The sequence below is a fragment of the Sturnus vulgaris genome, chromosome 11 (genome assembly GCF_052056855.1).
Source record: "Sturnus vulgaris isolate bStuVul1 chromosome 11, bStuVul1.hap1, whole genome shotgun sequence".
NCBI lineage: Eukaryota > Metazoa > Chordata > Aves > Passeriformes > Sturnidae > Sturnus > Sturnus vulgaris.
The window spans coordinates 17463001-17485520 of NC_142253.1; the positions used below are offsets into that span (position 1 = coordinate 17463001).

The 22520-nt window shown below is 42.1% G+C and overlaps 1 protein-coding gene across 12 annotated transcripts in view; it reads left to right on the plus strand.

Annotated features, from left to right (window-relative positions):
- The first annotated feature begins 5624 nt into the window (after positions 1 to 5624).
- The window catches only part of ATP2B2 (ATPase plasma membrane Ca2+ transporting 2), a 388888-nt gene continuing 371992 nt past the window's right edge, over positions 5625 to 22520 (plus strand). For 5 of the 12 annotated variants that reach the window (XM_088171680.1, XM_088171667.1, XM_088171659.1 and 2 more), the window contains exon 1: positions 5625 to 5733. The gene's annotated coding sequence lies outside the window, so the exon portion shown is untranslated. The remainder of the gene's footprint in view (positions 5734 to 22520) is intronic. The other 7 variants (XM_088171681.1, XM_088171658.1, XM_014869753.2 and 4 more) reach the window with 2 other exon arrangements.

Consider the following 22520-nt stretch of genomic DNA (forward strand, 5'->3'; position numbering starts at 1 on the left):
AAAAATAGAAATATAAATATAGAGCCCACTCTTTTCAGAGCTGAAGGCTGCAGGTGAGGCCACACAAATGCCAGGTGTGAGCCATGAAGAGCCTCTCTGGTGCTGTTCAACACGAGTTAAACCTCATCAAGCCCTGGGGCAGCTCAGCCCATCAGGACTCAGGTGATTGTGGGATTAATTTGGGAGTGCTGGGTAATTGTGGGATTAATTTGGGAGTGTTTGGCTGGGAGGTACCCGAGTCTGACAGGAATGTTTGTGTTCATCTCACCTCAGGGCTCACTTGCAGTGGTTGTGAGCAGCTCCAAGGTGATTATTTATAAAATGCAGTGAGAAATAAGCACTGGGTTCATTCACAGCAGTTTTGGCCAGAAGCTGGAGAAATGAAAAAGCAGATTTCACTGTTGATGGATTGCAGAGCAGCCTAACAGCATTGTTAACTTCCTTTTGCAGTGACATGGGTCTCCTGAGTGCATCCAAGGGCTTCCTGATTGTTTTTCCTGGCATCTATGACTTAAAGCAATCACTTCAAATGCATGTTGGCAGATTTGCCTTGTCCTGGTGCTGGTGTTAATTAAGACTTGAATTATGAAAGGTAAGTGGGCTTAAAAAAATAGGAAGATTGTAATTTACAACCTCGAGCCCAAAGAAGATACTGCAAAATATTGTTATTCTCAAAGCAAGTGAATTATTCTTACTCAAACAGCAGCAAGTGAAATCTGGGATTTATAAAATGACCACTGGGACCAAATCTAGGTTTGGTTTACCCTGCTAAATTTGCAACATGAATTCTATGTTGTTGATAAATATTTTCTTTTAGGTATTTTTGTGTAGTACTTTTTCAGGGAATTTCTGCTGAAACCACTGATGACAGCTAGCATTCAAATCAATTATTCTGCTTCCCCTTGGGAAGCTGCTGTAGAAAGCAAGGACTGACTTTTAAATTTATAGGAACGTTGACACAAATTTGCCAATACTCAGCTGGCTTTCCAGTACTGACCTTTAGCTGCTGGGGTTTTTTCACTGTTTTTGTTTGTTTTTGTTTTTGTTTTGTTTTTTTTTTAAATTTAATTTTACTCTTGTTTCTGAAATGCCCTGCATCCCATGTCCAAGGATTTAATGCTCTGGCACATTCAGGATCTCTGGTACTTGCACTAATTTTGCAAACTGGTGCCTATTTCAATCTATTAAGATTTTTCTTGGAAAACAAAGTAAAGAAAAGAGTTGAAAAATCAAAAGGAGAGGACCATGTTTGAGATTATTAGTGATTATTATACAACTTTTGAAAAAGAAAAGAAGTTGTCTTTTCTTAACTGTAGAATAACAGTGATGTGACTTAATATTTGGTAATTCACCATCTTTTGGTTCTCAGAATGTTTTCAGAGTTTTTTTTATCCAACACTGGGTCCACTTGAGCATTTTCACAATAATCTGTGGGATGGGTGGTATAGAAAATTTGGGTATTTTTTAAAGCATTCTTGCTGCATAACTTAAGAGGATTGTCTTGGTGTGTTGCAAAAAGGTTTGGATATTGCAAAAAGCTCTTTTACACAATTTACCCTGTGTATGTGAAAGAACTTTGTGGCTGCTAAGGAGTTCAGGGGTCAAAAAAAGTTCTTCTGCCTCCTTTGATATACATATAATTAGCAGATGATGACAAATCAAGTCAGATCATGCATCTGGCAAAACTGACTTGTGGCCCTCTAGGAAAACATAGAATTGTAATATTATGTTGTCTCTATTCACCATATCCTTCTGACTTTTTTGTTGTGGTGGCTTCAGGTTGACTGGTAGGGGTTTTTAATTTCATTTAAAATTTTTTTTAGAATAAAGGTGTTGTGGACACCTCCATCCATTGAGTTTTAATGTGGGAGAAAATGGCCTTTTAGGCTGTTCCTGACAAAGTGCTTTTGGTTGCAAGATTATCAATTTTATGTCACATTCAACAAATTACAGCTTGAGAATACTTTCTGTGGGGGAAGCACCAGATTTGTTTTGATATTTGTCAGAATTGATAGAGAAATCAATTGGTAACTTTTAGTCAATTTATTTCTAGCCAGGGTCAGCAGTACCAGCAGCACGGGAACTTTGTGTCTGACCTGTGGAGCTGCTGAACATCAGCTGGAAGTGGAATTCCCTCTCTGTTTTGTGTGGCTGAAGCTGGGCCACAGCAAGCTCAACATGTGCCCTTTGAACTTCGTTATTTTTGCTTTGACACTGAATTAGAACAGCAAAATGATGTTTCCAGAATATCCCAATATACCTAAGAATCCTCTGGTCGACCTGTATTTTTTCAAAACAAAGCAGAGGGCAGGCTTTTGTTACCTTCTCCTGTAGTGCATACAATGCTGAAATATTAAATGCAAAAATCAATTTCCTCATGCTGATTGCTATTAGACATCGTGGCAGTATCACAGAGTGTTTTACTGCCACAGCCTTGGTCTGGCATTACTTTTGCTCTTAAAACCAGCAGATATTTAGGGCTGGTTGGCTTTTCCCTGGCAGGCTGGTGTGAGGGTGTGAAATTACTGCAGGAGATCTCACTGGTGATTCACAGGGATATGTTTTCTGCTCTATCAGATGCTGGACTTGTGCCACGGTTTGGTGGCATTTGATACCATGGGAGTTTTTCCTCAATAGAAACTACAGCTGGGTCTGAGCATTCTGGTGCTGAAATGTCCCAGTTTGGTAGAAAAGGGTTGGACTCGGTGGCTGGGAGTCCAGGATGGGCACCCCAAATGTCCTCCCTGCTGCTGGTGTTTCACACAGCTCCGTGGTGCTGGGTAACCACTCCTGGTGCCACCTCTGTGGCAAAGCTTTCAGAATTGCACTTGGCTTTCCAGATCCACAAACTGCTGCATTTTTGGCAGATTAAGTATTCTTCACTTTCATTCTGTGTCATCACTTGGCACCAGCAGCGGTTCCAAGATAAACTCTGTGAGTGCATAAGGATGGATGATGGATTTTATATATGATCTCACAGTTGTGTCCTTTCACACACACGTCTATTTTTAGAAATTTCCTAAAAGAGGCTGAAGTACAAATAGTTGTTCCATTCTAACGTACTACAGCCAAAATCTGAGCTGCTGAACTGGCACCCATTATCACTTCCTTTCTGAAATTTCCTTGAAAATTCTCTCCTGTTTTGTTAGTGTGGAAATTAAGCTCCAGGTTGTGAAAATTATGTGAAGCTAAAACTTGAGAAGAACTGTCTGAGAAGGATAAGTCACTATTAGGTTATTCAAACTGGGAGCAAGCATAGTGCCAGAGTTTAGTGATTACACAATCTCTGCTCCTTTACATTTTTTTGGTAAAGATGACCCCCACTATGCACATATTCCTCCCTTAAGCAGGAAAATGAGGAAGAATCTAAAGGAATCTCTAAATACCACCTTAGGTGAGAGAAGTTGCAATGAATTCAGGGAAAAATATAACACAAATGGTCCTAATCTCTAAAATAGATTAAGAAGTGTTAAATTTAGTCATTAGTTGATGTTGTTACTGTTAGCATCACACTTTAAATATCTTTAAAACTTGTATGCAAAGGGTTGAGTTCCTAGAAATGCTGTAGTAACAGAAAAGACGTGCTGAGATCCCTGTCACGTACTCTACAAAAATATGGGGACAGCTTCTAAAGTTGACAGAAATGTACGAAATTCTACTTCACTGCCTGCATGGGGAGAGATTTTCATAGGCAGATCTTAAAATGAAGAAATCCACTCTGTCATTCATTGTTATCACAAGTGATAAACAGCCAGACACTTCTGCTGTTTCACCGTGAGTGACAAAATCACTTGTAGGGGCTAAACACGTGAAGATGGAGAGCGAGCAAGGAAAGCAGTAATTTGTGCTGCTCTGGTGTCATTAATTCCGGCTGCAGTAGCTGACCTGCTGAGCATGTTCTGATGTGAGGAATCACAAGACTGAGAGTGTCCTTGTGTGTGAGATGTAAGCCCTGGGCTCTGCACTGTGAGCCTCGGTATTTAACAGGTCTAGCTGTGTGTGGAGTTGAGTATTTTTGTGAAAACAGTCTGGAGGATGTGAGGTTTTTGTGCAGCACAGAATTACCAGTGAAATGCATTTGCAGGCAGCTAGTAAGGATGCACATCTAATGCTTTTCAAATGGCACTCCAATCATCTGCTTTAAATGATTAATAAGCACAAGCTGAAAATAGCACCACATTTACCTAATGTTTGCATGATTATTTTTGTAAACTTTTCATTCAGGCTTTCTCTGCCATCTTTCCAAGCATTGTCAAAACAAAAAGTGCTGCTATTCTTGATAAGTTTTTCTCAGTTGGTTTGATCTTCCTCACGACCCAGGGGAATGTAGCAGGGGAAAGCACCCTTGTTCACCCTCGCTTGACAGTAAGCATGTGGTTTAAGATCAAATGAGAAAACCAATCTAGATATTTGCAGAATACTTACAGGTTCCTGATTTTTCTTCTAAAGCTGGAAACTGAACTTGGTGAGACCCACAAGTCTGGATTTTGTTAACAAGCTTGCCTGAAAGCTCTACAAATATAATGTAACATCTTCTCCTGTGTTTCAATAAGTTAGAAATAGTTTTAAAAGATGTGGAGGGATTTGTGCTTTCATTGTTGGCTGTCCTACTTTTTCCTTTAGTCTTTGCTGAGATAAGGTTAAAACTGGAATTTAAATGGTGTTAAGGAAGAAGCCAAGATAGTAATCAGAATATAATTAACGGTGTATCATCTGTCAAACAACCAGGGCTGGGCAGTGCTGCTATTCACCAATAAAAAGCAGTGGAATACTTCCAGTTTTCCAAGGAAAAAGCTGGTGTTGTTCTCTGTAGGAGTCCACAGGCATTGTGTGATGTGTGTGCATCCTTTACACCACACAAATCCCCACCCCAAATACCAAATATACTTTTCTGCTCTTCAAAATCCCCTCTGACTCCGTTCAGCTTTGGAGACATTTAGTAACTGGTTTTAACTCTCAGGGTGAAAAGATTATGTGGCACAAGAGAACTATTATGAAATCTAACTTAAGCCTATGTGTAAAACCAGAACGTGTTGGCTAAATACCCGGCATTAACTACTCTGGCAACATTTCAAAAATGCCATCCTCTTTAGTACAAAAGTAGTATCTTCAAATCTAAGTCACGGGGTGGGGTTTTATTACTAATGTTCTAAATCTGGAGTGCTGTTTCTCACATCACCTGCACATCGTAATTCCATTTTTTGTACTTCCCCAGGTGCTGTGTCCCAGGGCAGGACTCTCCATCTCTCAGAACCCGCATCAGGCTTTCCCCTAGGGATTTTTGCAGAAGTCTGGCAGAAAACCGGCGACCGTTTAAAAAAACAAACAAACAAAAAGGCCAAAGAAAGGCGGTGGTGTGAAACGCTCGGTGCTGAACAGACGCGGCTGAGCCCCAGAGCCGCGCTCACCTGCGCGGAGCCTCCGCACGGCTCCGGCAGCGCCGCGCATCCCGGAGGGAGCCCGGAGGGAGCCCGAGGGAGCCGTGCGGAGCCGAGCGGGGCGCGGCGCAGCCTCTCCCCGCTGAGGGGAGCCCCAGCCCCGCCGGGGGAGGCTCTGCTGGGCTCGGCTCCGGCACCTCGCGGGGTGGGGAGAGGCGCTGCCCGCCCCCCCAGGGCTTCCCCGCTAAGTCTGACGGAGCCGCCGCCTCGCAGCGCAGCGGCCCCGGCGCAGGAGGAGGCGCCGAGCGCGGCCCGAGCCCCCGGCCAGGGACAGCGGCGGCTCCGCTCGGCCCAGGTAGGAGCGGCAGCGGCGACCCCCGGGGCTCCGCGGTGACCTTGAGGGGGGCGGCGGGGGCGCAGCCGGGGCCGAGCCCGTCCCGGGGATGCGGCCGGAGGATGCGCTCGGGCGGGGGATGCGGGCGGGATCGGCGGCAGCGGCCGCGCTGCTGCGGGAAGCCTCTGCTCTCGGTCCGGCTGCAGCCCGGAGCGCTCTGGGAGCCGGCAGCGGGTCGGGAGGCGGCGGTGGCCGCGCTCTGCCCCGGCCGGGGCTGCGAGGGGGCGGCGGAGCCCCGCGATGCGCCCGAGGCACCGGCCCGGAGGGAGCCCCAGCGGCCCCGGGCTCCGGGAGGTGCCGCTCCTCCTGGAAATAGGGATTTGGGAGAGCCACAGGAGGCTGTCGCCCAGCCCTGCTCCCTGGCAGGCTGATGGAGGGGAAGCCGTCCCCGCCGTGTCCCCGCCGTGTCCCCGGTGCCGCTCCGCGCTGCTGCGCCCGGGCTGGCCGCTTTATTTTTATTTTTCTCCTTTTCCACGGAGGGCGGGGGGGATTTAAATGTTTCACGAGCAGTAGTTTGCAAAGCCTCGCAGCACTCCAGCGGAGCGTTCCGAGCGCCTCCCAGCCCGAGGAGAATGCGGCGGGAGGTAACTTTGCCCGGTCACGCAGTCGCCACCCGGGTGCCCCTGGATGCCGGCTGAGGTGGCCGCTGTAGCCACGGTCGCCACCTCCTTGGCATTGGATGTCGTCAAGATGTGCTTTCCTACCGTCACTGAACAAATGGGCTCTTCTCCTAAAATCTTGATTTGGAGACTGTACTAGAAACGTGTAAGGAGGGGCACTGTCTTCCGTTCTGTATCTTTGAAAGGCTTCCTGTATTGTAGGTGGAGAAAACCTCTCGTTTGATGAATTAAACCGTCCAAAAGTTTACTCCTTTCTGTGTATTTCTTGCTGATTCTTTTTGCTTGTGATTTCCCCCCCCCCATCTTATTGTGCAGTTTTATCACGTTACACCAAACTGACTCTGTGCTAATACTTTTTAAACTTTCTTTTTAATTAAAGCGTATTTTGTAGTAAAGTGCTATTTGAGAAGCATGGGTACCAAGATAAGGTGCTGGGAAGATAGGCAAGCTGAAAGCAATGGTGTAGAGTAGGACCTAACTGCTCCCATAATAAGCTAAAATGTAAGTTTTTAAACAGTGTGAAAGTTGATAGTGCTGTAACTCAACTCCCAGCAGTAAAAGGGATTCTTTTAAGGAATACTGAGTGTGGCTGGTAGATACTGCGAGCCCTGAGTTATGTAAGCAGCTCTTTGAGCGGGTCTGCACGCACACTGTCATGTTCTCTGCAGCACTTTGTTTCTGATCCTGTCCCCTCACCAGCACGTGATTAATTTTCATGTGCTGACTCAAACAGGATTCAGCATTTTCATGACTTTTCTGTGAAAAGTGGTTTGCCTGTGGTATCGTGCTAAGAAACCAGCTCAGTGTTCTCTGCAATGACTTCATGATCTGGCATTAAGCTCCATTTTCAAAGTGAGCATTGCTACAAGCTCTTCCTAAAGCAAAAGAATATGGATTAAATGTTCAGTTTAGTGTCAATATTAACACAGTCACTTTAACACTTAATGGAATGAATACAGAGTATTCTGTTACCTTGAATTCCTGTTTGATACCATTACCAGCCCTGTCCTTTGCTGCCATGCTGTAAATCCAGGACCACAACCTCTTGGTTATCCAGGCTATTGAATGTGGTATTGATCCAAATGCCTGGCATGTCTCTCTATCCCAACCATATCTTTTAGCCATTCAATTGTCTATTTCCTGGTTATGCTAAGTACATTTTAATTGTTTTTGACAAGCTCCATGGGGAGATAACAGAGATGTTTATATGGTGTCCTGTGAAGCTGTCACCTCGATGGATTTGGTTTGGAGGAAGCTGAATGGAGCATTGTCATAGCCAGGGGGTTGGGTTGGGTTTGGTTTGGTTTGTTTTCTCCAAAAAGGTGTTTGGTGGTGTTGAAGATGCCTCAGAGCTCCTCTCCTGGCCTTTGGCACTGTTTCAGAGTCTCCACCATGTCCCATGTCACGTACCAGGCACCACAGGGCACCTCTGACAGAGTTTGGTGCCTTTTTGGAGCTGGCTGAGTCAAACTTGGTGCATTTGTTTGGTTCCTTATCCTTGGTTAGCCAAGAATAAAGGTATTTACCACAGAAACTCCAGGTAACCACAGAAGCTTCAGTGATGTGTCTGGAAAGTTGGACTGCTTGTCTGAACATTGATAATCCTCTAAGTGCTTGGAGTTTACCTACATCATCAAAACCTGCGTATTCTGAGTATTGTAGGCAGTTTAAAGTGTATCAAATGAGATTAAAAAGGAAATTCTGATCCTCAAAACACTCTAAAACTTGCATTGTAGCCCAAGGATAGGTTCAGGACTGCAGTTGGGAAAAACTCATTTGCATTGACCATGAGGAAAAAGCAGAGTAATTGTACAAGAGATAAATGATTGTTTTAGTGGGAGGCTGATGGGAGATGATAGCAGAGGAGATAATTGGGAGCAGAGCGAGTGTTTACATTTAAACAAAATTGTGTGACTGCTGAAATCTTTTAAAACAAACATCTGAACAAAGTTCAAACTTCTGGTGAAGCTTATCCTTGGAACGTGTGTGTCAGACATAAGAATGCAGTTTCCAAACAGCTTTACATTTCATGTACACTGTGCAGTAAATGGCTGCAATTTGCAAAGTTCAGAGTGGAACTTGAGTTGTCCTTTGAAGGAAAAGGTTTGTAAAAAGTAAGATAAATAGAAATGCAGATTATTTTATGAATGGAAGTGGCAAATGAAAAAGGATAAATAATTTTAATTATCTGAAAAGAAAAATACGAAATATTTGAGAAAGTAAGAGTAAGAATGAACAAGAAATATTTGCATGTAATAGGATGACAGAGGTGACAGCAATGAGTGTCACAGTGGCTGAGATCCAGGTTGGTCTCAGTATATTCATGCTACAGAATTATCAGTTAAATCAGAACAGCTTATTTATTGCCAAAGCCTACTTTGAGAAAAGTTCCATCTTCATAACTGGAGTTATTTAGTAGTGAAATATTTCAGACTTCCATTTTATGTGATAAAGTATCCATCTGTGTGATGTGTGACAGCATTCCCTATGGGATGTGTAACTGCCATGTTACTGATGATCCCATATCCACCAGCATGGGCTTGTATCTAAGGGCCATTATGTAAAAGGCTGTGTTTTCACCTATTTTGAAAGTTATGCTCAGAAATCTTGAATATTTTGTAACATCTAAATAAAATAACTGGTGTGCTGCAGGATGCCCTCCATACACTGGAATGTAAACCAACAAAGCTTCAAATATTTCTAGGAGGCAGAGGTTGCTACATCTTTAATTAGTGCAGTAGGAAGTGTGTTCTGGAGGGTTCATTGCACACCTTTAATTGTGCAGAAAAGGCATTTCTGAAGAGCCTGCTCAGGTCGGTGCCCTCAGAGCCTCCAGAGCAATTCTCTTGTGGATGCTTATTTATCTGCTTCCAGCCTTTCTCTGCTCTGATCCAAAGGCTTGCACTGCTGGCAGGATTTACAGCCTCTCCATCACTCCTTTCCTATTCACATCCCAAGAACTGCTCAGCTTCCCCAGGTTGCCACGTTTGGGGTGCCAAAGGCTTGGGAAGGCAGTGCTGAGGTGCTGAAGCTGAGTGAGAGAGCAGCAGCAGCACAGGGGTTGTGTGCTGGGCTGTCCAGCTGCCATAATACAGGAACCTCTGTCTGCACAGTGGGCTCATTCCCTGTGTGTGGAATGCCTTTAAAAAGTCACACCAGTGGGGTTTTTCAGAACCAGACCTGCCTGATTGCATTGGTGCTCCGAGGTCCTCCTGCCTGCAGTGGGATGATGTGTGCCTTGCATGTGAACAAAGAAATTGCCACCATCCATGTGCAGGGCTTGCACATCCAGCCAGGATTGATATTAATCCTTGAAGGGATGGGATTTGGAGCTGCAAGGCTGAATCACATTTCCTTCTCACACTCCACAGCAGAGTGACCTTGGATGCACATTTCAAACATTTGAAAACATTTTGTGTGTTGTGAAGCCAGAATAATGCAGCTGTCTCTATTCAGCACTTCTATTTCTAAGATTGATAAATCATTAATTCCACAGTGTTTGGGGAATTGCCTTTAGCCTGATTGATTTATTAACAAGGCTCAAAGAACTTGTATTGAACTTATAAAAATTCTACCTACTCTAAAATCATCCATCAGGGATGCAGATTGCTCAAAGATATTGCAGTTGCTGCCCACTCCAGATGCATCTCTTCATGAAATGCTTTAGGACTCAGGAGTTTTCTGGTGAACAGGATTTCTCTTGATGGTTTATCAGTGAGCCTAATGCCCAGCACATTCCTTTTGTTATCTCCCTATGAGCAGGAGATTCCAAGCCTCTGGATTGCTTTCCTGTGCAGAAGAAGTCACCTTGAAAGTATTTGCTGATCCTGTATATTCTGTCCTGCTTACTGAATAGCCATTCTTCATTAGGGAAGTTATTCCCACTGATGGGAAATCTGCCATCCTGGAAGGTGTGATTGCATTCAGCACAGCAGACAAAACAGGGCCATGTTTTAGATGATCCAGCATTCCATTTTTTGAGACCCAGGTAATGTCTTGGTATTTTAAGCCTTTTAGTACTGTTATTGTTTAAAGAGGTTAATATTGTTCAAGAGGATTGAAATAATAGGAATTTTGTTTTCAGGGAATGTTCTCTGTAATCCATACTGAAAACTTCCAATAGGTTGATGGGTTCCTAGAAAGTATTCCAACAGGCATTTCAGATTTTTTTTAAGCAGAAGTATGAATGAGGAGATTTATGGTAATCAAGCAGAAAAATATTCTTTGCTATTATCAGATTTCTTTGCAGATTTTCTTTTTCTTTAATTGCTGAGGCTTAAAGCAATTACTCCAGAAAAATTAAGATTTACATTCTTTGCCATCTGAGAAAATGGATATGTGCATTTTTAGGTGCTGGCCTACAGTTACAGGAAAAGCAAAATGGAAGTTTGGAGAAGAAATTTCATTATTTAAAACTAATTGGTGGCATTATTAGGTCTATTTACAACGGCTTTGCTGCACTGAACTTGTGGTCTTAGGTTCAAATGCAGCATTAATGCATCACTTTAGTCTACAAAGTCTGCACCTTCACCAGCATTTTTCTAATGTGTGAAGTATTTTACAAGCTTTAAATCAGTTTATGTGAAGTGAAAATAGAAGCTTGGCATGAGTTTTGGCCTATAAACAGTAGAAAGTAATTACATGAATACAAAATGTCAAAATTTTACCTGGTAGAGATCTATTTCACATTGTGAGGTTTTTCTTAATTATAGAAAGTGTCCTAAAGCCCTGACAAAAACTAGGCCCATTTTTTAGTTAAGCTTGAAAATGCCACAAGAATCAATCTGGAAGATGTAGAATGATTCTTCTTGAAAGGTTAAATACTCTGAAAAATTAATGTGTTATATACAGTAGCCCTGGTGGTTGTGTGTCAAGTGCTGCAGAATTCCGGAGCAGTAGGAACACAAAAATGCCATTATGGCCTGTGAAGGTTGCTGTTAATGGGTGTGTTCCCTCCAAACATACACTATTACACTGCTTTTTGTGTGACCCAACAGTGCTCCCCTCATATTTCCCCTTGGCACTGCTGACATTTATTGCTCCCCAGCTAAATAGGATGACAAGACAGAGCTGCATTTACTGTGAATTTTCTTGTGATTTTTCTTTTCCGCTCATGTTCTGCAAGTTTTTGGACAGTGGAGAAAAATGGAAAGGTTATTGTCTGAGTGGCAGTCCCGTTAGACATCCTGGCATGAAATATGCCTTTTTAAAAATACCATTATACTATTTTTCACTTGTAGTCAACGGTGGCTTTTAGATCCCTTCCAGCAGAACTCAGCTGATCTCTATTTAATGTTTTTCTTCATGTCCAGATTTGCACTTGTTCTGCTTATTGCACTTCACTTTTCAACAAGTTCTTCAATGCTTTAAGTTTTAGTGTGAATTTTGGTCTTGTTTGCCTGTGTGCTGGAGGTGACACGAACCCTACCTGCTCACCTCACAAACATTTTCCTCTCCTGCCATTTTAGTGTACAGTGAGTTGTGAGCTGCCTTCCATTGACAGTGAGTTTTAGTAATCGCTTTTAATTTGGGTGGTTGTTTGGTTTTTGATGTTTATTTTAAAAGAAAGGGCACCCACTAAACTGCAATTTCATATCAGTCCTTCCACCCCATGAAAAAGTCACTCTGGCCAGTGACAGAAAGCCTTACTAGCCACTCTGAACTGCTGTTACTGGGCTTTCCTTTTGTAGTAGCCCAGCTACCACACCAAAAAGGAAATTTCATTGCTTTGACATTCGGATTATTTTCAGGCACTTAATCCTTGAGGTACTTCTGTGGTGCTTTAACTTGTGCCAGTGTCCTGTGGTATAGAATGGAGCTGGTTGGGTTTGCAGTTTCTTCAGTTTAGCCTTGTTCTCCTTTTGAAGCTGAGCTCTGTTTCTGCCTCTCCAGTGTCCTTTGGGAACTCTCCCCTCCCTTTGTGCATTATTGAATATAATAGCTAATGTTTGGGGATGGCTTTAGGTAATTCCTTAAGTACTCTGCGGTGAACTTCATCATCCTCCAGCAGACTGAGCGTGTCTGGCTTCTTTTGATACTTTTTTGCCTGTTCTTTCTTTTCTTCAGGCCTCTAGTCCTGTCTTCTCCGTGAAAATCACTTTAGAAACATTTTTGCTTTTCATTATCCTTTAGATGGAGACATAAAAGAATATGAAGGAAGTACTGAATGCTTCAGCTTTCTCTTTGCCATCTGTTATTTTCTCTCCTTTCCCATTAAAATACTAGAACCTCTGCTTATCTTTTTCTCCCACTTACTTCTGCTGTATTTATAGATCCTTTTCCTATTGCCTTTTTATATCCCTCATTAGTTGTTGATCCTTTTGTGTGTTGGCTCATCTGGATCAGAACGGAGCCATTTGTGCCATTCTAATTCTTGTTCTTTGTTAAATGTTCTTGTTTCACCTTTTGTACAATTTCTTCTGATAGTCAAATCCTTTGAAGATTCTGAGTGCAAGTCTCTTCCAGTGTTTCCTATATTCCCCTGCACTGAGATAATATTTTGCATTATTTTATACACTCTTCTTGGTAATTGTCAGTTTTCCTGAATTCCTCGATCCTGTCTTTAAGAGATGTTACAAATCATTCTGGCTGAGTTTGCAGAAGTTGCTGCCCTGAATTCCACTTCTTTTTTGTGTTTCCTTCACATCTTCCTTTCAAAGTGTTACTGGCGAGTTCTCTTGACTTGTGATAATGCTTACTTGAAATATATTGCTGCCCTTAAGATCCCAGCCAATGCTTTCCCATTAATCAGAATAAAATACAGCTGCAGCTTTAGTAATGCTTCCATGCTCCTACCTTTCTGCTGTTAGCACAGCTCCAGCTCCATGATATCCCCTGTTTCCTCCTCAAGGAAAGACTAAAAAAATGACAGCTATGTGAGAGCTGTGGCATGGGCTGGGAGAACAAATTGTGTGTTGTTACCTGCTTTGTTAGGGGACATTTTGTGCCTTCACACACATTGCTTGTCCTTGTGGGCTGTTGCTTTGGATTTATAATTAAGCACGTAACCTGCCCCTTTCAAGGGTTAATTAATCACTACTTGTAAAGCTGCTGGGAATTTTGGATAGAAAATGCTGCTGTAAGTGCAAAGCTCTGTTTGTATGTGCAAGATATTTGTAATGCTATTCAATAAGAGCATTAAAGCCATTTATTTATGTAGCAGTGAAGTGTGGTATGTTCTACATATACACAACCAACCAAGTCTCTTCTGTACTTGAAAATATCCGTTTTTTTGCTGTTCTTCTTGAGGACACCTTTCTGAGAACCTTTGCATTTCAAGTAGAAGAACCTGCCTAGAACAGAATGCCCTATTGTTAAAATTTCATCCAGCTCTAGGGAGAGAATTTGTAGACTTAGCACCAAGGGCTGTCTTCTTGTCAAGTAACATTTATGGCCTGATTGTCAAATAAGTTATGGATAGTGCAGTAGGAAGGTTTAATGTATTAAGGGTAGGATTTTTAAAAAGGGGAGGAATGGAAGCCAAATGGAATTTTAAGTCCTGTTGGCTTGTCAATGGGATTTGTGCATCCCTAAGTTGGATGTTTTTGAAAATAACACTGTAAATTGGCGACTAATAGAGATCTTTCCATGATAATGGCTTACAAGTTACCATTAATAATTCAGCTGAAGGTTATTGCAGTCCAATTCAGTACCTCCTGAAAATGGTGAAAAGCTTGTCTCTGTGATTTTAGTGGCTTTGGGTTATTGGGCACTCTGATGACATAATGTGCTTTTGAGGGATGATTTTGCCCCTTTCAATGCATCTTGGCAGTCAGAACTGAAAGTCACGAATTACAGGAGAAAGAAATGGATGCTGGAGCCTTCTTTGATGCTGTTCATGTGCCAGTATTTATAGGGATGTATAAGATCCCGTCTCCCTGAGCACGGGAGGAATCAGGCAGAGCAGCTTTCTGTGTGCAGGATTTCCACAGGCAGAGCTCACTGGTGGATTTCCTTGGGACGTGGGAAATGCTGTTCCTGCTGTGCAGCACGGGCTCTGCATTGCACGGCCCTGCATCCCTGCAATCCCTGCAATTCCTGCCCTTCCTGCAGCCCCCTGCCCTCCCTGCGTCCCCCTCCTCTCAATCCCTGCCCTCCCTGCAGCCCCCATCTCATCCCTGCAGCCCCCTCCCATCCCTCCAGCCGCTTGCCCATTCCCGCAGCCCCCTGCCCCATTTCTGCAGCCCCCTGCCCATCCCTGCACCCCCTCCCATCCCTGTATCCCCCTCCTCTCCATCCCTCCCATCCCTGTATCCCCCTCCCTGGCACAGCCGCTGCTGGCTCGCTCCTCTCCTCTCCGCTCCTCTCTTCCCTTTCCCTGTAAACCTCTGCCATTCCCGGGCACCCTGACATTTGCTGTCTGTCCGGCTGGAAGCCGTTCCCAGCTGTTTTCATTTCGGGATGGCAGCTGGACCTGCCGCGTTTCTCCAGCCGGATTCCCGAGCATCCCAGAGGGGCAGCGCTGTCTTTGGGCAATCTGTGCACAAATACAGGAAACAGAACACCCCGGTGCATCTTTATGCGGAGCGTAAAATCTGTAAAACAGCAACAACAGTGTTTTTAAAAAGCAGATGGAATGTTGTGAGATTTCCGGGGAGATGTGGATTTTTTGTTATACCGTTATCTGTGAAAAGACATTAATTAATCAAAACAAGGATTGATGAAAACATGTTAACACTGAAAGATGAGCTGATAGGTCCAGATGCCTCTGCAGTAGAGAGATACATTTTTCTGAGTGAAAACACAGGTGCTGGTGTTGAACTGGAAGTCATTTGAAGTATTTTTGTCTCCTCACAACACCACTCAGTGCCTGTTAGCAGTCTGCCTCTGCAGCAGCAAGGGCTGTTCAGCACTGATGGCTTTTCAATTCAATAAAATCGTGCCTCAGACATGACTCTGCCTCAATTTCTCCGTGGAGCAGAGGATTGCAAAGGACACTTGGGGAAGTTGGAATGAACACTTGTGGGTGCTCACATTAGTGTTTGGTTCCTTTGTGAGTGCTTCAGTGCTGGGGCTGAGGTGGGATGGGATTTTTCGTCCTGTCATTACATACAACTTTTGGCTTCATGACTTACCTACCATTCAGCCTTTCTTTTTTTTTCCCTCCATATTTCTGTGTAAATACGATGAAAAAAAAAATTATGTAATTGGTGGAGCTTATAATATCCATTCTTATTTTAAACCTGTCTTCTGGAAGGAGATTGCAGCCCTAAACGGTTTTGCTGTGTGAGGGGAGGGTATACAGAAGGAAAAGCCATAGGATGACTTTAAGTGTTGAACAATAAAACCGGAACAAAAAGCTTGCTATAAATAGCCTGGTCCCAGTTCAGTGAAGTACTTAAGCACATGCCTAAATCCCTCCGTGTTCAACAAAGCACTTACATGTGCGCTTGAATTCTGCTGGAATAAAGCGTTACACATCAGCCCCGAGTGCCTGGTGGAATTAGGGGCTGTGTGGACACGGACAGACCCCAGAGCAGGGAGATTTCCTCCACAGCCCCCTGGAGTGCTGGGAGCCTCTGTGGGCAGTGTTTTATAGGAAATTTCTGACACCATGCGCTGACAATTAACTCGGAGAACTGCTGGGCATGAAAGCATTGCAGAGCAATTGAGTTCTGATATTTCAACAATTGTGTTCTTGTGTTGTTTGTGAACTGATCAGCTTAATGATAACTGCAGCTTTTGTGATAGTAGGACCTGTATTAGCCACTGAAGTGAATTTCCATTTTCTTTGTAAAACTACCACAGTGAGGATTTTCCTCCTGACATCAGCATCTGCACTCAGGAGTTCAGGGCATGAGCTTCTCCATCCCTGTATCCCTGTTAACATTCTCAAGGAGTCTTCAAGTACATCTAAAACCCATTTGGGTCTCAGTTTTAGACTTTTCTACATAAGATCTCTTACAAAGGCCTAAGTTCTCAGAAAATACCATCTCTTTTCTTATAATGAAGTCTAGTTTACCGTTTCAGTTTTTCAAAGTATTGCCCACTATATAACTATTCTACAGGGATCCTGGCTACTGACAGCTATTTTTAGTCATGTTGTCTCTGGAAAGGCTCCTCATAAATTCCATAGTGGTTGTTGTGGCTGGCTGGATCCATCAGAAAGTGAGAATTAAAAACTGTGTCTCAATCAGGCGAAAATAATGAAAATACAATATATCCTGTTTTTTTACAGCATGGACATACACAGCGAAACAGAATTTTTTTTTCATTTGTAGGAATATGAAGGTTGTAAAACTTACATTTCCACTGAGATGGAAACTTCACTGTGTCAGTCCCTCATCAGGGATTCCGAGGTACAGATTGGCTTTTGAGAAAGCTGCCCTGAGTCCCTGCTCTGACTGACAGCACAGCTTTCACATCTCACATCACTCAAAGTTAATCAGCCCAAGATTCCCCAAATGCCTTTCAGAATATTGGTTATCAGTCACCTTCACAGCTGGGATAATTCTTAAAAATTTTCTTTCCAATGGGAGTCTGGTCGAACTAATGAATGATTGGACTTTTGATAAAGCAAAGGTTTGACTGAAAAATATTCTGATGTTTTGATGAAAGTTACCATGATGATTTGGTGTATATATATATATATATATATATATATATAAATACACACATATGTGTCAAGTGGGTCTAGAAGACCACATTCAAAAATTCTTTGAAGAATTGAAGAATTATGTTTAAAAAGAAATCTGTAGAGCCCAAGTCATACCTGGTGCTAATTATCTGTCAGTCACAGTGCTGGGGCTTTGTTTACTTCACTGTTTCTCTGTTGGGCAAACCTGTGTACCTGTTTTGTGGGGGTGCTTTAAATCTCTACCAGGAAAAGCACACTGTAAGAATGGTTAATTCAAATGTTATACATTTGAGCTGATTAAAGAAATTCTAATCTGGATCCTTATGTAGGAAGTTATAAAAGGCTTTCATAATTTAAACCAGATCAAGTCTATAAAGTCATAATAAGCTCATGTAAATCTCCCCAGTGTAATAGTTGAAATTTTTTCAATTGTATAATTAAAAACACCCCTCTGTAAATATTTGAGTGGAAGTCCCTTGTATGCTTTACATTGTGTTTGATGGAGCAGATGGAGCTTAGAGGAAGGGCCATTTTGGGCTGGTTCAAAGGTCACAAATCCTGGCCAGTGTCAGGACAGGCTCTGAGCCCATGGGCTGCACTTGGCACTCTCAGTTACACAAAATGGGTTTATCTTTGGGAGCTTCATACTGTGTGAGTGGCACTTGCTGTACCAGGGATCAAAATACCAAAATCAGGCTCTAGAATGACACAAAAGTTCTGATAAAAGTAATGGAGTTGCTCTATGGGATGTAATTAAGCAGGTTGGTGGACAAGAAACTAATGAGTTGGTCTTTGTGAAATATGCAGAGGGAGTAACTTCCAGTAGGATATTGCCAGGGAAATGAGGGATTAGAGTGGAAATAAACTGATGGAGTATTTGATGGTCTAATGTTGAAATGTCCATGCAATGAAGCAAAGGAGTTCTGCAAAGTCTAACTCTTTGTCAGGCTTCCTCTTGGCTGAAAGGAGCTGCAGCATTTTTAATTAAATGTTCCAGAGCTGTTTGGTTAAAGCTGCATGGCAAATAAATTCTTTCATTCTTTGGTCAATGGTGGTGCCAGAGGCCTTTAAGTCTTGCCTCCAGAAGAAGGGAAAATATTTGAAGCTATATATAAAGTACCATTACTAATTTTCAATACAAAAATATTTCTAATTTTTATCAAGAAAAATTATCCAGGAAATGGAATTGCCTTCTGTTCCTTATAGTAAAAAACCCCCATTTTTCAAAGACACAGTTTTGCATGTGCTGGGGGGTACTGTGAACAAAGTTGCACAAAATGATCATGCTTATTTAATTAACAAAAATATTTAATAAAAGAAACAGCACTGGGGGAACATGCCCAGTCGTTAATTCCTTTGCAGTGCCTTCTGTGCATTTTTTCTGCAGAAAGCTTCCAGCAGCCTTTAACCTAAGCAGGGCTTCATCACCTGGGTATCTTCTCCTCTCTCCCTTCCTCCAGCCCCTTGGGAAATTGCAATCAAATTGCATTGTGCAGCAGATTAGAGGTGGGTGATCAGCCTGCAAGGCAGTGATGACCTGGAAGCTGGGTTGTGACTTCTCCCCCTCCCCAAATCCAGGGCTGTGGCTTTTCCCTCCATCCTTCCTTTCTGCCCTACAAGGGAATATGGAGATGCACACACACAGGGCTGTGCATAGGAATAGGAAGGAAAGAGAGTTCTGGGGAAGGAAAAATGTATTTGTCAACTGAGAGCAATTTATTTGCTCATTTCCCATTGTGAAAAACGAGGTTCACTTTCCTGGTAGATTTTAAAAGGTTTAATAAAAGACAATAAAAGCCAAACAATAAAGTAAAAGGTTATAATGGCCTGGTGCTTGATATTCAGCTAAAAGCACCCACTAACTCAGAAAACACTTTGTTAAATGCATCAACATGTTGCATATTCACAGACCTTTATATATTATTCAAAATCATCCCTCTCCAACCTGTAAATCAACTTTTTTTTCTTTTGTGGCACTATCCTGTGCCTACTCCCTGATTTATTAATTCTTTCCCTGGAGTTTTGGTATTCACCACCCCTATCTTCATCCAGATAGGATAATCCAAGAATGTGAAGAATTTTCTGATTATCTTTTTACCATTCTCTGAGTTAGTTACATGAACAAAAGCTTTTTGCATCACCATGTTATAGTCCAAAAAATACATATTTATCACACTACTATTTCTAAGTTTTGTTAATAACAGAACTAAAAGAAATTATATTAATTCAGCAAAGTTTCCCAACGTTTATACATATAGCATTCATTTTAATATTTGTGAAAAGCCAATAATATAATATGTACTTTTAACACCAATTTTTCCTGGATGTGGAAGGCAGGTTTCCTTTGGCCATGTTCACATTGCAGCTCCTGTGCCTGTGCTGGGCTCATGCTTTAGGAGGGTGGCATTGATGGCAGCTTTTTGTGTTCAGTTTTCTCATCCTCACTCAGCAGCCTCAGAGATGTTGAAGGTTCACTGACAGTGCTCACAAGAGCTTGGTCTGAGAAACTCAGTGTATTTTCAAGTTGGTTTTTTTTCTCTCTCTTTAATATTTTTTTGCCCCATTTTGTTGTCCAAGATGCTTTTTTAGCACCACCGGGGTTGGTAGGAATTAGTCCAGCTAATCTTTAAATCAAAGTGGTAATTTTTGCTGGATTCATAGAAATAACACAACACTGTTGTTGTTAAATAACCATTGATATAAATAACATTCGTTATTTATATGAGTAGTTTTGTGAGATCATTATAAGGTCACGACTTATATTTAAATACATCATACATTAAATATATACTTCTTAATTTGCTTCTTAATATGCATAAAAATGTCTTGGCTTTCTGGCAAATAACTTTCTGTGTGTGTTGAAGTAGGAATTCCAAGGAACCTCTGTGAAGCACTTCCTATCTATAAATATTTGTGAAACCCTGAGCAGCTATAAATAGCAGCAAGGCAGGCTGCAGGCTGGAGATGTGATCTTAGAAGACACCAGATTCAGTGAGGATGGTGCTGGAGTTCTGGAGCCAATGAGGCACCAAAAAGTGCTTTTTATAGATGAGTATTTGGCCCTGATGACACACAGAGATTACTAAATGGATTAATTTTCTGTTTCTGGCACAAGATTTTCTCTGCATCATCTCCATCATATGTGATGTTTTCTTGTAAGTTGTACTTCCTGGAATCAGATAATACTGCAAAACCACTTTTTTTTCCCCCTTTGATTTTCTTTGAAAAAAAATCCTTTATAATTGCATAGAAAAATATTTTGAAATGCCTCAGATGTTGATTTAAAAAGAAAAATAATGTCAATTTTTCTTCCTTTTTCCTCATTTTTATAAGAAGTGACCAGATTAGGATTTTTTTTCCAATTTCTTGGTAATAATGTCTTTACAAGACAATTCTGGGGCTGCTTTGGAAGCCAGTTCTCTGCTACAGCAGTCAGCATTAATACAGCTGCATGAAATTCCTAGTGTGTATCATTGCCCTTTTAATGTTCAATTGAGAGTGTAAAATAGCATTTAAACTCACTGGGGCAGGAAGTGCAGGAAGGTGGAGTATCCAGGTGCCAGCAGGTTTACAGACACAGAATCATTTAATGAACTTGAGAAAAGTAGCTGAAAATGAGGAAACTGCATATTAAATCGAATCCTTGGTGTGTCCTGTGGTGCTGTTGTACTAGAACAGTGACAGAAATCAAGTAGGAGGATTCAGCATTTTCCTGTATTTAAAAAGGAAAAAAAGAGAGCTCTTTTCTATAGGAATTAAAATCCCAAGTTCTGTTAGATAATCTCAAACTTAGTATTGAAGCCCCATGAATAAAACATTCTCATCAGCTATGTTACAGGGAATTTCAGTGTGATTATGGCAAGCAGAAACTGTGTTAGAATAAATCCTCCAAACAGTGACTCTAACTGCAGGCTTAAACTTTCAGAGGATTCACCTTTTAAAAATAACTTTTTAGGGACCAACAAGGGTATAAAATGAGAAGGTCCCAGGTCAGGATACTCTGTAGTGTCCATTTTCTGGGCAGCCTTGGGATCCCACCTGAGCTCGTGGTTCAGCAGAGCCTGGGTGAATTCTGGCTGTTCTTGTTCTTGTCTGATCCATGACAAGGATCTCTGCAGAGTTCAGTGCACTGGGTGTGTTTGACTGGCAGAAGTTTCAGCTCTGAAGGCTGTGTGAAGTGGATGAAGGCAGAAAAAAAAGGAATTGTGTTCCCAGGGCTCTTTCAAAGGAGTGTGCAGGGAAATCCTTGGCTGAGTCTGCAGTTACTCCCAGGTGGGGAAGAGTATTTTCAGTGTCTGCATCCCTCAGCATCCAGCTTCACTGCCCCTGACTTGCAGCACTGGAAACTGGAAAAAAAATAAGTGTTTAGAAAGCTGGGATTGAATAGACCACAGGAGCTGAGTATTTACCTGAGGCAGCCAGGCCAGGGCAGGCTGAGATGCCTCACCAAGGGAAAGTCGGTGATGGAAAATTTTCTTAGTTGTTGTTTTTCTGTTTTAAATCTCTGCTCAGATAGAAGATAGCCCAATTACTCCTAGAGCTGGAAAAAAAGAAAAATAAGGTCATAGATGTTGAGAATCTTTTGAAAATGTCTTTATTGAGCTGTTGACGTGAGTGAATTCTGAGGAGAACAAGGGGAAGAGGCAGCTGATGAGGCTGAACCTTCTCTGGCCATCATGCCTAAAACTCCACAAAAAACCCTCAGAGGAGCACAGGGGAGTGGCAGAGGTTTATCTGCAGCTATTTTTGTGCTGGGTTTTCTTTCTCCCATTTAACTGAAGTTGTGCAGGGCTGAATTGTGTGCACTGCAGCTGCTCTCCTGTCCGTGTGTCCAGACTTACTCCAAGTATGGTTTCCCATTCTTCAGTGTTCCGGGGGCTGCAGGCAAAACCCAGATAAAGGCACATTCCTAAAGGCCTTTGAATTGGGTGGGCATGCTTGCTATCTCCTCATTGTTTATGTGCTTTGGCACCTCTGATAAATCAGTGCTTTTCTTCAGCAGAAGTGTTTTTTTTTCTAATCTGGTGGTTTATAAACTCTCCCACAACCATCAGTGGACCAACTGAAGGTCAATATGCAGCATAAATTAACAATCTACTGGCATGTTATTGCATTAGAGAAATTAAAAGTAATATGAATAAATGTTGACTTTGACAGATAGTTAGTATATAAAGTATACAGTGGGTAAAATAAGTGCTGTTACCAAGAACAGTGATATTGTTGGGCAGACACATTAATAGTGTGTGTCAAAATCACATTTTAATTACAAATGTATTTTAGGAACCTTCAGTATGTTGTTCTTCTTTTGCCCACCCTCCTGTTGATGTGATCTTTTGTAGCTCCCAGAAAGAAGCAGAGAAGAAAACAGTCATTAAACAACAGTAGGGTAGGAACGTGGCAATTAGGGCTGAATGCAATTCCAAGCTATTGAATATGTAAACAGAATTTTCCATACATCTTATTTCTAACGGTGACCTGATCTCTGAGTCTGTACAGATGGACAGCCTGTTTCTCCTTCCTTACCAGTTCTTGCAAAAAATAAACTTTCCTTT